Source organism: Pinus tabuliformis, chromosome 8, assembly GCF_031772625.1.
Source record: "Pinus tabuliformis cultivar Carrire ecotype Pingquan chromosome 8, CPIR1, whole genome shotgun sequence".
Lineage (NCBI taxonomy): Eukaryota > Viridiplantae > Streptophyta > Pinopsida > Pinales > Pinaceae > Pinus > Pinus tabuliformis.
In genome coordinates this window covers 250,085,878-250,100,869 of record NC_142294.1, presented here as the reverse complement: position 1 = coordinate 250,100,869, position 14,992 = coordinate 250,085,878, and the positions used below count along the sequence as shown (strand labels likewise).

Below are 14,992 nucleotides of genomic sequence, written 5' to 3'. Positions count from 1 at the left end.
TTTCCTTTCAGCTGAAGAGAGGATACTCTAGTATAGAGAATATGCAAAGGGGAAGTTTGCAATTTTTTTGTTTGTTGTTGTCTACATGTTTTATTTTTGGTTAGTTTGAGCATAGTCATGTTTTTTGTTGTACTCGTTTAGCATTGTTTTACTTTTTTTTCTCATTTCTTGTAGTTTGGTCTTGGTTTTGTTTATTCATTGTGCAAAAGGAATAGGAAAAGAAAGAAGCAAGGAGAGAAAATGAAAGAGAGAAGTTGGAGGTTATCATTTGTAAATGAAGGTGAATCACCTTAACTATATGCAATGCATTTCATTCACAACTACTTTTCGATCATTTGTGAATCCTTTTGCCTGCTTTTGAATTTATTATATGTTTTATACGTGGTTTCACACTCAACTATATCTTGCTTTGTGTAGTGAGTGACCACAATTGTATAGTCTATGAAGGTCAAGGTGAAGATACCCTAGACATTCTACCAACACAGCTTGGACGATATGTGAGCCATATTTTTTCCTACATAAGAATATTGTCCTTTAATCGACTGAAATGTTTGTTCTTTGCGAATCAATTTATCCTTTTGTCATGGCTTCAGGATAGGATGATCTTGTTAATGGGAGTGAGCTTTGAGATTTTTGAAGAACTTTTATATGAAATAAAGGGAAATGTTATATCGAGTTTCACATTTTCAGGGCTTATTGTTCATGGTTGTTGCTGCTATAACATTAGCGAAGGGTGAACAGGTGTGTGTATGATTAATTTACCGATTTGTATATTTGTTATTCATTTTCTCTCGTAGTTTATTTGTGATCTCATATATAATATTACTTTGTGCAGTGAGTGACTATAGTTGCAGTTTCTAGGATGTTGTAGTGTTTGTTTTCTTTCTCCACAAAACATGCACACCCCCACACAACGTGCTCTGTAGAAGAGGTGGGTAAGGTCAAGCAGGCAAGAATACTGACCCTTCAACCATCGTGCTAAAATACAACGCTATTGCCTTGTAGACACTAGGATTTTGGGTGTTCAATATGTTTATATATGCTTAGATTCCTTTTTCTTACGAAAACATTGTTTTTATTACCCGTAGTAGAAGTACATCTCATTTAGAAAATTTATATTTTTTTTGATATATAGTGCATCTCATTTAGAAAATTTATATTTTTTTTGATATATAGTGCAAAATATATTTGGACACGAATTAAGTTGCATGACAAGTTCATACCTTCAAACTCTCTAGTTTAAATTTGATTAGAAATCTAATATTTTATTGTATATCTAGTGCAATTGAATGATCATAAATACATGGAATACAAAATGGACTCTCCCCTTTTATATAACAATCTTAAAGAAATGCGTCTTTCTTATTAGGATTAATTATTGTGTTCGACTCTTTAGTTAAACTTCTATAACCATTATAATATTTTATTTTGTATCTGTTGTAGATGGCTTGTTTTGATGAGCACAAGCAAGTGGGATACAAAAGAGAGTGTCTATCATTATAAATTATCTCTAAGGGAGGTGCGTTACCTATTATGAATAATTATCGGTTTTGAAACATGCTTACCATTAATAAAGCTGTGTATATTTTAACCTTATTTGACCCATTTTTTTTTCCTTTCAGCAAAGGAGAGCACATTGTGGGAGAGATGATGTGCAGAGGGGATATTTGCAATTTTTCTTTGTTCTTGTCTGCTTGTTTTGTTTTCTGAGTTTGAGCATGGCCATGCTTTGCATTGTACTCTTTCTTCTTCTTTTTTTGGCTCATTTTTTGTAGTTTGGTCTTGGCTTCATTTGTTCGGTGTGTTGTAGTCGTTTTCCTTTTTTCTAACTTTTTTTTTAGTTTGGTCCTGGTTTCATTTTGTTGGGTGTGGAAAAGGAAATGAAAGAAGCAAACAGAGAAAGAAATGAAGGAAATGGACAGAAAAAATGGAGGTTATTGTTCATATATAAAGGTGAGTCAACATACCTTTATGTAGTACGTTTCACTTAAAAGTATTTTTTGCTAATTTGTGGCTCCACTTGTTTGTTATTCAATTTATTATGTGTTATCTATGCTCTCATAATCAACTATATGGATCTTCTTTATGTAGTGAACAACTAGAATCGTACAATCTACGATGGTGAAGTGGTGAATATGCATTAGACATTCTACAAATGTGGCACAGAGGGTGGGTGAGCCATATTTTTCTTGTACAAAATACTATTGTCCTTTAATACAATGAAATATTTGTTGTTTGCACAAAGATTTATCATTTTGTCCTGGTTTTGACTTAGTATGATATGGTTCATGGGTGCGAGATTCAAGATTTTTCCTAAAACTTTGATATGAAAGAAATGGAAATGTTATACTGGGGTACCCCTGTTCAGGGCTTATTGTTCATGAATTTCCATTGCTATAATATTAGCTAAGGGAGGGTAGGTATTTGTAGGGTTAATTCATTGCTTTACGTATTTGTTATTTGAGCTCGCATGGTTTATTCGTGATCTATATATAAATCTTATTTTGTGCAGAGATTACATTTGTAGTGTTTGGGAGGGTCGAGTGGAGAAGATACTTTAGGAAATGTAGATGCAACACAAAGGATGGGTGAGTCATGTTGTTTTCCAACAAAATAGAGTTATTATTATTTATTTGCTTGCGTTTTCTCCTTCTAGGATGGATCTCGAGTCGTACTACTCAGTTAGTGGTTTGACAAATTGTATGTTTAAATTTATATGCTTTTTGGCTCCACATCACATGCATACCCCCACACAATGTGCCCTAGAGAGGAGGATGGTAAGGTCGAGCAAGCAGGCATATTAACCCTTCAACTAATCAACCACTGTGTTAATGGACCACACTACCACCTTGTGTCCCATATGATATTGGGTGTTCAATAAATTTAAAATATGCTTAGATCTCTCTTACAAAGAGAATCATTTCTCTTATGATAACATTGGATGCATTATTCTACAAGAATAACATATAGTTCAGAAAATTTATATATTTTTAGATATAACATGGAATTTAAATGGTCTAGAATCAAGTTGGATGACAAGTTCATGCCTTCAACTCTCCAGTTTAACTTTTGTTTGAATTTTTATATTTTATTTTGTACTATAGAAGATGGATATATGAAATATCCCTCTTTATATAACAAAACTCAAAGACAATTATGTTTCATATTATGATTAATTATTGCATTCAATTCTCAAGTTCAACTTTATTGATTCTAATATCTTATTATGTATCTATTGTAGATGTCTTGTTCCGGTGACCACAATTAAGCGAAATACAAAATGGAGTGTCTATCATTATATAACAAACTCTAAAAGAGGTATGTTTGCTATTATGAATAATTATTTGTTTTGAAATATGCTTAACATTACTATATGTGTTTGTATTTTAATCTTATTCGCCCCACTTTTTTTCCTTTCCGCTGACAAGAGGACACTATAGTATAGAGAATGTGCAAAGGGGAAGTTTGCAATTTTTTTGTTTGTTGTTGTCTACATGTTTTATTTTTGGTTAGTTTGAGCATAGTCATGTTTTTTGTTGTACTTGTTTATCTTTGTTTTACATTTTTTTTCTCATTTCTCGTAGTTTGGTCTTGGTTTTGTTTATTCATTATGCAATAGGAATTGGAAAAGAAGGCAGCAAGGAGAGAAGATGAAAGAGAGAAGTTGGAGGTTATCATTCGTAAATGAATGTGAATCACCTTAACTATATGTAATGCATTTCATTCACAATTAATTTTCGATCATTTGTGAATCCTTTTGCTTGTTTTTGAATTTATTATTTGTTTTATACGTGGTTTCAGACTCAACTATATCTCGCTTTGTGTAGTGAGTGACCACAATTGTATAGTCTATGAAAGTCAAGGTGAAGATACCCTAGACATTCTACCAACATAGCTTGGACGATAGGTGAGCCATATTTTTTCCTACATAAGAATATTGTCTTTTAATCGACTAAAATGTTTGTTCTTTGCGAATCAATTTATCCTTTTGTCATGGCTTTAGGATAGTATGATCTTGTTAATGGGAGTGAGGTTTGAGATTTTCGAAGAACTTTTATATGAAATAAAGGGAAATGTTATATCGAGGTTCACATTCTTATGGCTTATTCTTCATGGTTGTTGCTGCTATAAAATTAGCCAGGTATGTGTATGATTAATTTACCGCTTTGGATATTTGTTATTCATTTTATCTCGTGGTTTATTTGTGATCTCATATATAATATTACTTTGTGCAGTGTGTGACTAGAGTTGCAGTGTCTGGGATGGTGTAGTGTTTGTTTTCTTGCTCCACCAAACATGCACACCCCCACACAACGTGCCCTATAGAAGAGGTGGGTAAGGTCGAGCAGGCAAGAATACAGACCCTTCAACCATCGTGCTAAAATACAACTCTACTGCCTTGTAGACCCTAGGATTTTGGGTGTTCAATATGTTTAGATATGCTTAGATTCTTTTTTCCGAAAAATTTACATGTTACGAAAACATTGTTTTTATTACTCGTAGTAGAAGTACATCTCGTTTAGAAAATTTATATTTTTTTTATATATAGCGCAAAATATATTTGGACTCGAACTAAGTTGCATGACAAGTTCATACCTTCAAACTCTCTAGTTTGAATTTGATTGGAAATCTAATATTTTATTGTATATCTAGTGCAATTGAATGAGCATAAATACATGGAATACAAAATGGACTCTCCCCTTTTATATAACAATCTTAAAGAAATGTGTCTTTCTTATTACGATTAATTATTGTGTTAGGCTCTTTAGTTTAACTTCTATAACCATTCTAATACCTTATTTTGTATATGTTGTAGATGGCTTGTTTTGATGAGCACGAGCAAGTGGAATACAAAAGAGAGTGTCTATCATTATAAAAGATCTCTATGGGAGGTTCGTTTCCTATTATGAATAATTATTGGTTTTGAAACATGCTTACAATTACTAATTCTGTGTATATTTTAACCTTATTTGACCCATTTTTTTTCCTTTCAGCAGAGGAGAGCACATGGTAGGAGAGATGATGTGCAGAGGGAATATTTGCAATTTTTCTTTGTTCTTGTTTGCTTGTTTTGTTTTCTGAGTTTGAGCATGGCCATGCTTTGCGTTGTACTCTTTTTTCTTTGTTTTTTATGGTTCATTTTTTGTAGTTTGGTCTTGGCTTCATTTGTTGGGTGTGTCGTAGTCGTTTTCCTTTTTTTTCACGTTTTTTGAAGTTTGTTCTTGGTTTCATTTTGTTGGGTGTGGGAAAGGAAATGAAGGCAGCAGAAAGAGAAAGAAATGAAGGAAGAAGACAGAGAAAATGAAGGTTATTTTTCATATATGAAGGTGAGTGAACATACCTTTATGCAGTGCATTTCACTTAAAAGTATTTTTTGCTAATTTGTGGCTCCACTTGTTTGTTATTCAATTTATTGTGTGTTATCTATTCTCTCATAATTAGCTATATTGATCTTCTTTATGTAGTGAACAACTACAATCGTACAATCTACGAAGGTGAAGTGGTGAATATGCATTAGAGATTCTACAAATGTGGCACAGAGGGTGGGTGAACCATATTTTTCTTCTACAAAATACTATTGTCCTTTAATACAATGAAATATTTGTTGTTTGCACAAAGATTTATCATTTTGTCCTCGTTTTGACTTAGTATGATATGGTTCATGGGTGCGAGATTCAAGATTTTTCCTAGAACTTTGATATGAAAGAAATGGAAATGTTATATTGGGGTTCCCTTGTTCAGGGCTTATTGTTCATGATTGCCATTGCTATAATATTAGCTAAGCGAGGGTAGGTATTTGTACGGTTAATTCATCACTCTACGTATTTGCTATTTGAGCTCTCATGGTTTATTCGTGCTCTAATATATAAATCTTACCTTGTGTAGAGATTACATTTGTAGTGTTTGGGAGGGTCGAGTGGAGAAGATACTTGTGGCAATGTAGATGCAACACAGAGGATGGGTGAGTCATGTTGTTTTCCAACGAAATAGCGTTATTATTATTTGTTTGATTGGCATTCTCTTCTTCTAGCATGGTTCTCGAGTAGTACCACTGAATTAGTGGTTTGACAGATGGTATGTTTAAATTTATATGCTTTTTGGCTCCACATCACATGCATACCCCCACACAATGTGCCCAAGAGAGGAGGACGGTAAGGTCGAGCAAGCAGGCATACTAACCCTTCAACTAATTGACCACTGTGTTAATGGACCACACTACCACCTTGTGTCCCATATGATTTTGGGTGTTCAATAAATTTAAAATATGCTTAGATCTCTCTTACAAAAAGAATTATTTCTCTTATGATAACATTGGATGCATTATTCCTAGAAGAATAACATATAGTTTGGAAAATTTATATATTTGTAGATATAACAGAGAATTTAAATGGTCTGGAATCAAGATGGATGATAAGTTCATGACTTCAACTCTCAAGTTTAACTTTTGTTAGAATTTTAATATTTTATTTTGTACTATAGAAGATGGATATATGAAATATCCCTCTTTATATACACAAATTCAAAGACAAATATGTTTCATATTATGATTAATTATTGCTTTCAATTCTCAAGTTCAACTTTATTGATTCTAATACCTTATTATGTATCTATTTTAGATGTCTTGTTCGGGTGACCACGAGTAAGCGAAATACAAAATGGAGTGTCTATTGTTATATAATAAACTCTAAAGGAGGTATGTTTGCTATTATGAATAATTATTTGTTTAGAAATATGCTTACCATTACTATATGTGTTTCTATTTTAATCTTGTTCACCCGACTTTTTTTCCTTTCAGCTGAAGATAGGATACTGTAGTATAGAGAATATGCAAAGGGGAAGTTTGCAATTTTTTTGTTTGTTGTTATCTACATGTTTTATTTTTGGTTAGTTTGAGCATAGTCATGTTTTTTGTTGTACTTGTTTAGCATTGTTTTACTTTTTTTTCTCATTTCTTGTAGTTTGGTCTTGGTTTTGTCTATTCGTTGTGCAAAAGGAATAGGAAAAGAAAGAAGCAAGGAGAGAAAATGAAAGAGAGAAGTTGGAGGTTATCATTCGTAAATGAAGGTGAATCACCTTAACTATATGCAATGGATTTCATTCACAACTACTTTTCGATCATTTGTGAATCCTTTTGCTTGCTTTTGAATTTATTATATGTTTTATATGTGGTTTCACACTCAACTATATCTTGCTTTGTGTAGTGAGTGACCACAATTGTATAGTCTATGAAGGTCAAGGTGAAGATACCCTAGACATTCTACCAACGCAGCTTGGACGATAGGTGAGCCATATTTTTTCCTACAAAAGAATATTGTCCTTTAATCGACTGAAATGTTTGTTCTTTGTGAATCAATTTATCCTTTTGTCATGGCTTCGTGATAGTATGATCTTGTTAATGGGAGTGAGGTTTGAGATTTTTGAAGAACTTTTATATGAAATAAAGGGAAATGTTATATCGAGGTTCACATTTTCAGGGCTTATTGTTCATGGTTGTTGCTGCTATAACATTAGCGAAGGGTGAACAGGTATGTGTATGATTAATTTACCGCTTTGTATATTTGTTATTCATTTTCTCGTAGTTTATTTGTGATCTCATATATAATATTACTTTGTGCAGTGAGTGACTATAGTTGCAGTTTCTAGGATGGTGTAGTGTTTGTTTTCTTTCTCCACAAAACATGCACACCCCCACACAACGTGCTCTGTAGAAGAGGTGGGTAAGGTCAAGCAGGCAAGAATACTGACCCTTCAACCATCGTGCTAAAATACAACGCTATTGCCTTGTAGACACTAGGATTTTGGGTGTTCAATATGTTTATATATGCTTAGATTCCTTTTTCTTACGAAAACATTATTTTTATTACTCGTAGTAGAAGTACATCTCATTTAGAAAATTTATATTTTTTTTGATATATAGTGCAAAATATATTTGGACTCGAATTAAGTTGCATGACAAGTTCATACCTTCAAACTCTCTAGTTTAAATTTGATTAGAAATCTAATATTTTATTGTATATCTGGTGCAATTGAATGATCATAAATACATGGAATACAAAATGGACTCTCCCCTTTTATATAACAATCTTAAAGAAATGCGTCTTTCTTATTAGGATTAATTATTGTGTTCGACTCTTTAGTTTAACTTCTATAACCATTATAATATTTTATTTTGTATCTGTTGTAGATGGCTTGTTTTGATGAGCACGAGCAAGTTGGATACAAATGAGAGTGTCTATACTATAAATTATCTCTAAGGGAAGTGCGTTCCCTATTATGAATAATTATCGGTTTTGAAACATGCTTACCATTAATAATTCTGTGTATATTTTAACCTTATTTGACCCATTTTTTTTCCTTTCAGCAAAGGAGAGCACATTGTGGGAGAGATGATGTGCAGAGGGGATATTTGCAATTTTTCTTTGTTCTTGTGTGCTTGTTTTGTTTTCTGAGTTTGAGCATGGCCATGCTTTGCATTGTACTCTTTTTTCTTCTTCTTCTTTTGGCTCATTTTTTGTAGTTTGGTCTTGGCTTCATTTGTTCGGTGTGTTGTAGTCGTTTTCCTTTTTTCTAACTTTTTTTTGTAGTTTGGTCTTGGTTTCATTTTGTTGCGTGTGGAAAAGGAAATGAAAGAAGCAGACAGAGAAAGAAATGAAGGAAATGGACAGAAAAAATGGAGGTTATTGTTCATATATAAAGGTGAGTCAACATACCTTTATGTAGTGCATTTCACTTAAAAGTATTTTTTGCTAATTTGTGGCTCCACTTGTTTGTTATTCAATTTATTATGTGTTATCTATGCTCTCACAATGAACTATATGGATCTTCTTTATGTAGTGAACAACTAGAATCGTACAATCTACGATGGTGAAGTGGTGAATATGCATTAGACATTCTACAAATGTGGCACATAGGGTGGGTGAGCCATATTTTTATTCTACAAAATACTATTGTCCTTTAATACAATGAAATATTTGTTGTTTGCACAAAGATTTATCATTTTGTCCTGGTTTTGACTTAGTATGATATGGTTCATGGGTGCGAGATTCTAGATTTTTCCTAAAACTTTGATATGAAAGAAATGGAAATGTTATACTGGGGTACCCCTGTTCAGGGCTTATTGTTCATGATTTCCATTGCTATAATATTAGCTAAGGGAGGGTAGGTATTTGTAGGGTTAATTCATTGCTTTACGTATTTATTATTTGAGCTCGCATGGTTTATTCGTGATCTATATATAAATCTTATTTTGTGCAGAGATTACATTTGTAGTGTTTGGGAGGGTCGAGTGGAGAAGATACTTTAGGCAATGTAGATGCAACACAGAGGATGGGTGAGTCATGTTGTTTTCCAACAAAATAGCGTTATTATTATTTATTTGCTTGACGTTTTCTCCTTCTAGGATGGATCTTGAGTAGTGCCACTCAGTTAGTGGTTTGATAAATGGTATGTTTAAATTTATATGCTTTTTGGCTCCACATCACATGCATACCCCCACACAATGTGCCCTAGAGAGGAGGATGGTAAGGTCGAGCAAGCAGATATACTAACCCTTCAACTAATCAACCACTGTGTTAATAGACCACACTACCACCTTGTGTCCCTTATGATTTTGGGTGTTCAATAAATTTAAAATACGCTTAGATCTCTCTTACAAAGAGAATCATTTCTCTTATGATAACATTGGATGCATTATTCTAATAACATATAGTTCAGAAAATTTATATATTTTTAGATATAACATGGAATTTAAATGGTCTAGAATCAAGTTGGATGACAAGTTCATGCCTTCAACTCTCCAGTTTAACTTTTGTTTGAATTTTTATATTTTATTTTGTACTATAGAAGATGGATATATGAAATATCCCTCTTTATATAACAAAACTCAAAGACAATTATGTTTCATATTATGATTAATTATTGCATTCAATTCTCAAGTTCAACTTTATTGATTCTAATATCTTATTATGTATCTATTGTAGATGTCTTGTTCAGGTGACCACAATTAAGCAAAATACAAAATGGAGTGTCTATCATTATATAACAAACTCTAAAAGAGGTATGTTAGCTATTATGAATAATTATTTGTTTTGAAATATGCTTAACATTACTATATGTGTTTGTATTTTAATCTTATTCACCCCACTTTTTTTCCTTTCAGCTGAGGAGAGGACACTGTAGTATAGAGAATGTGCAAAGGGGAAGTTTGCATTTTTTTGTTTGTTGTTGTCTACATGTTTTATTTTTGGTTAGTTTGAGCATAGTCATGTTTTTTGTTGTACTTGTTTAGCTTTGTTTTACATTTTTTTTCTCATTTCTCGTAGTTTGGTCTTGGTTTTGTTTATTCATTGTGCAATAGGAATTGGAAAAGAAGGCAGCAAGGAGAGAAGATGAAAGAGAGAAGTTGGAGGTTATCATTCGTAAATGAAGGTGAATCACCTTAACTATATGCAATGCATTTCATTCACAATTAATTTTCGATCATTTGTGAATCCTTTTGCTTGTTTTTGAATTTATTATATGTTTTATACGTGGTTTCAGACTCAACTATATCTCGCTTTGTGTAGTGAGTGACCACAATTGTATAGTCTATGAAGGTCAAGGTGAAGATACCCTCGCCATTCTACCAACATAGCTTGGACGATAGGTGAGACATATTTTTTCCTACATAGGAATATTGTCTTTTAATCGACTAAAATGTTTGTTCTTTGCGAATCAATTTATCCTTTTGTCATGGCTTTAGGATAGTATGATCTTGTTAATGGGAGTGAGGTTTGAGATTTTCGAAGAACTTTTATATGAAATAAAGGGAAATGTTATATCGAGGTTCACATTCTTATGGCTTATTGTTCATGGTTTTTGCTGCTATAAAATTAGCCAGGTATGTGTATGATTAATTTACCGCTTTGGATATTTGTTATTCATTTTCTCTCGTGGTTTATTTGTGTTCTCATATATAATATTACTTTGTGCAGTGAGTGACTATAGTTGCAGTGTCTGGGATGGTGTAGTGTTTGTTTTCTTGCTCCACCAAACATGCACACCCCCACACAACGTGCCCTGTAGAATAGGTGGGTAAGGTCGAGCAGGCAAGAATACAGACCCTTCAACCATCGTGCTAAAATACAATGCTACTGTCTTGTAGACCCTAGGATTTTGGGTGTTCAATATGTTTAGATATGCTTAGATTATTTTTTCCGAAAAATTTACATGTTACGAAAACATTGTTTTTATTACTCGTAGTAGAAGTATATCTCGTTTAGAAAATTTATAATTTTTGATATATAGCGCAAAATATATTTGGACTCGAACTAAGTTGCATGACAAGTTCATACCTTCAAACTCTCTAGTTTAAATTTAATTAGAAATCGAATATTTTATTGTATATCTAGTGCAATTGAATGAGCATAAATACATGGAATACAAAATGGACTCTCCCCTTATATATAACAATCTTAAAGAAATGTGTCTTTCTTATTACGATTAATCATTGTGTTCGGCTCTTTAGTTTAACTTCTATAACCATTCTAATACCTTATTTTGTATATGTTGTAGATGGCTTGTTTTGATGAGCACGAGAAAGTGGAATACAAAAGAGAGTGTCTATCATTATAAAAAAATCTCTATAGGAGGTTCGTTTCCTATTATGAATAATTATTGGTTTTGAAACATGCTTACCATTACTAATTCTGTGTATATTTTAACTTTATTTGACCCATTTTTTTTTCCTTTCAGCAGAGGAGAGCACATTGTAGGAGAAATGATGTGTAGACGGGATATTTGCAATTTTTATTTGTTCTTGTCTACTTGTTTTTTTTTTTCTGAGTTTGAGCATGGCCATGCTTTGCATTTTACTCTTTTTTCTTTGTTTTTTTTGGTTCATTTTTTGTAGTTTGGTCTTGGCTTCATTTGTTGGGTGTGTTGTAGTCGTTTTCCTTTTTTTTTCACGTTTTTTGAAGTTTGTTCTTGGTTTCATTTTGTTGGGTGTGGGAAAGGAAATGAAGGCAATAGACAGAGAAAGAAATGAAGGAAGAAGACAGAGAGAATGAAGGTTATTTTTCATATATGAATGCAGTGCATTTCACTTAAAAGTATTTTTTGCTAATTTGTCGCTCAACTTGTTTGTTATTCAATTTATTGTGTGTTATCTATGCTCTCATAATCAGCTATATTGATCTTCTTTATGTAGTGAGCAACTACAATCGTACAATCTACGAAGGTGAAGTGGTGAATATGCATTAGAGATTCTACAAATGTGGCACAGAGTGTGGGTGAGCCATATTTTTCTTCCACAACATACTATTGTCCTTTAATACAATGAAATATTTGTTATTTGCACAAAGATTTATCATTTTCTCCTGGTTTTGACTTAGTATGATATGGTTCGTGGGTGCAAGATTCAAGATTTTTCCTTGAACTTTGATATGAAAGAAATGGAAATGTTATACTGGGGTTCCCTTGTTCAAGGCTTATTGTTCATGATTTCCATTGCTATAATATTAGCTAAGGGAGGGTAGGTATTTGTAGGGTTAATTCATCACTCTACGTATTTGTTATTTGAGCTCTCATGGTTTATTCGTGATCTAATATATAAATCTTACCTTGTGTAGAGATTACATTTGTAGTGTTTGGGAGGGTCGAGTGGAGAAGATACTTGTGGCAATGTAGATGCAACACAGGATGGGTGAGTCATGTTGTTTTCCAACAAAATAGCGTTATTATTATTTGTTTGATTGACATTCTCTTCTTCTAGCATGGTTCTCGAGTAGTACCACTGAATTAGTGGTTTGACAGATGGTATGTTTAAATTTATATGCTTTTTGGCTCCACTCACACGCATACCCCCACACAATGTGCCCTAGAGAGGAGGACGGTAAGGTCGAGCAAGCAGGCATATTAACCCTTCAACTAATTGACCACTGTGTTAATGGACCACACTACCACCTTGTGTCCCATATGATTTTGGGTGTTCAATAAATTTAAAATATGCTTAGATCTCTCTTACAAAAAGAATTATTTCTCTTATGATAACATTGGATGCATTATTCCTAGAAGAATAACATATAAATTGGAAAATTTATATATTTTTAGATATAACAGAGAATTTAAATGGTCTGGAATCAAGTTGGATGACAAGTTCATGACTTCAACTCTCAAGTTTAACTTTTGTTAGAATTTTGATATTTTATTTTGTACTATAGAAGATGGATATATGAAATATCCCTCTTTATATACACAAATTCAAAGACAAATATGTTTCATATTATGATTAATTATTGCTTTCAATTCTCAAGTTCAACTTTATTGATTCTAATATCTTATTATGTATCTATTGTAGATGTCTTGTTCGGATGACCACGAGTAAGCGAAATACAAAATGGAGTGTCTATCGTTATATAATAAACTCTAAAGGAGGTATGTTTGCTATTATGAATAATTATTTGTTTAGAAATATGCTTACCATTACTATATGTGTTTGTATTTTAATCTTATTCACCCCAATTTTTTTCCTTTCAGCTGAAGAGAGGATACTCTAGTATAGAGAATATGCAAAGGGGAAGTTTGCAATTTTTTTGTTTGTTGTTGTCTACATGTTTTATTTTTGTTTAGTTTGAGCATAGTCATGTTTTTTGTTGTACTTGTTTAGCATTGTTTTACTTTTTTTTTTCTCATTTCTTGTAGTTTGGTCTTGGTTTTGTTTATTCGTTGTGCAAAAAGAATAGGAAAAGAAAGAAGCAAGGAGAGAAAATGAAAGAGAGAAGTTGGAGGTTATCATTCGTAAATGAAGGTGAATCACCTTAACTATATGCAATGCATTTCATTCACAACTACTTTTCGATCATTTGTGAATCCTTTTGCTTGCTTTTGAATTTATTATATGTTTTATATGTGGTTTCACACTCAACTATATCTTGCTTTGTGTAGTGAGTGACCACAATTGTATAGTCTATGAAGGTCAAGGTGAAGATACCCTATACATTCTACCAACACAGCTTGGACGATAGGTGAGCCATATTTTTTCCTACATAAGAATATTGTCCTTTAATCGACTGAAATGTTTGTTCTTTGCGAATCAATTTATCCTTTTGTCATGGCTTCATGATAGTATGATCTTGTTAATGGGAGTGAGGTTTGAGATTTTTGAAGAACTTTTATATGAAATAAAGGGAAATGTTATATCGAGGTTCACATTTTCAGGGCTTATTGTTCATGGTTGTTGGTTCTATAACATTAGCGAAGGGTGAACAGGTATGTGTATGATTAATTTACCGCTTTGTATATTTGTTATTCATTTTCTCTCATAGTTTATTTGTGATCTCATATATAATATTACTTTGTGCAGTGAGTGACTATAGTTGCAGTTTCTAGGATGGTGTAGTGTTTGTCTTCTTTCTCCACAAAACATGCACACCCCCACACAACGTGCTCTGTAGAAGAGGTGGGTAAGGTCAAGCAGGCAAGAATACTGACCCTTCAACCATCGTGCTAAAATACAACGCTACTGCCTTGTAGACACTAGGATTTTGGGTGTTCAATATGTTTATATATGCTTAGATTCCTTTTTCTTACGAAAACATTGTTTTTATTACTCGTAGTAGAAGTACATCTCATTTAGAAAATTTATATTTTTTTTGTTATATAGTGCAAAATATATTTGGACTCTAATTAAGTTGCATGACAAGTTCATACCTTCAAACTCTCTAGTTTAAATTTGATTAGAAATCTAATATTTTATTGTATATCTAGTGCAATTGAATGATCATAAATACATGGAATACAAAATGGACTCTCCCCTTTTATATAACAATCTTAAAGAAATGCGTCTTTCTTATTAGGATTAATTATTGTGTTCGACTCTTTAGTTTAACTTCTATAACCATTATAATATTTTGTTTTGTATCTGTTGTGGATGGCTTGTTTTGATGAGCACGAGCAAGTGGGATACAAAAGAGAGTGTCTATCATTATAAATTATCTCTAAGGGCGGTGCGTTA

The 14,992-nt window shown here is 32.6% G+C and overlaps 1 protein-coding gene across 1 annotated transcript in view; it reads left to right on the top strand.

Moving 5' to 3' along the window:
* The window catches only part of LOC149235089 (uncharacterized), a 53,765-nt gene that overhangs the window by 15,212 nt on the left and 23,561 nt on the right, over window positions 1–14,992 (top strand). Inside the window, exons 23-57 of the mRNA XM_089372050.1 lie at window positions 691–741; window positions 836–931; window positions 1,444–1,519; window positions 1,623–1,953; window positions 2,092–2,169; window positions 2,513–2,588; window positions 3,242–3,318; window positions 3,620–3,710; window positions 3,828–4,141; window positions 4,236–4,331; window positions 4,817–4,892; window positions 4,998–5,327; window positions 5,466–5,543; window positions 5,887–5,962; window positions 6,618–6,694; window positions 6,995–7,065; window positions 7,203–7,282; window positions 7,476–7,526; window positions 7,619–7,714; window positions 8,186–8,697; window positions 8,836–8,913; window positions 9,256–9,331; window positions 9,981–10,057; window positions 10,160–10,428; window positions 10,566–10,645; window positions 10,974–11,069; window positions 11,554–11,630; window positions 11,737–12,049; window positions 12,188–12,269; window positions 12,609–12,682; window positions 13,337–13,413; window positions 13,516–13,786; window positions 13,924–14,003; window positions 14,197–14,247; window positions 14,342–14,984. The gene's annotated coding sequence lies outside the window, so the exon portion shown is untranslated. The remainder of the gene's footprint in view (window positions 1–690; window positions 742–835; window positions 932–1,443; window positions 1,520–1,622; window positions 1,954–2,091; window positions 2,170–2,512; window positions 2,589–3,241; window positions 3,319–3,619; window positions 3,711–3,827; window positions 4,142–4,235; window positions 4,332–4,816; window positions 4,893–4,997; window positions 5,328–5,465; window positions 5,544–5,886; window positions 5,963–6,617; window positions 6,695–6,994; window positions 7,066–7,202; window positions 7,283–7,475; window positions 7,527–7,618; window positions 7,715–8,185; window positions 8,698–8,835; window positions 8,914–9,255; window positions 9,332–9,980; window positions 10,058–10,159; window positions 10,429–10,565; window positions 10,646–10,973; window positions 11,070–11,553; window positions 11,631–11,736; window positions 12,050–12,187; window positions 12,270–12,608; window positions 12,683–13,336; window positions 13,414–13,515; window positions 13,787–13,923; window positions 14,004–14,196; window positions 14,248–14,341; window positions 14,985–14,992) is intronic.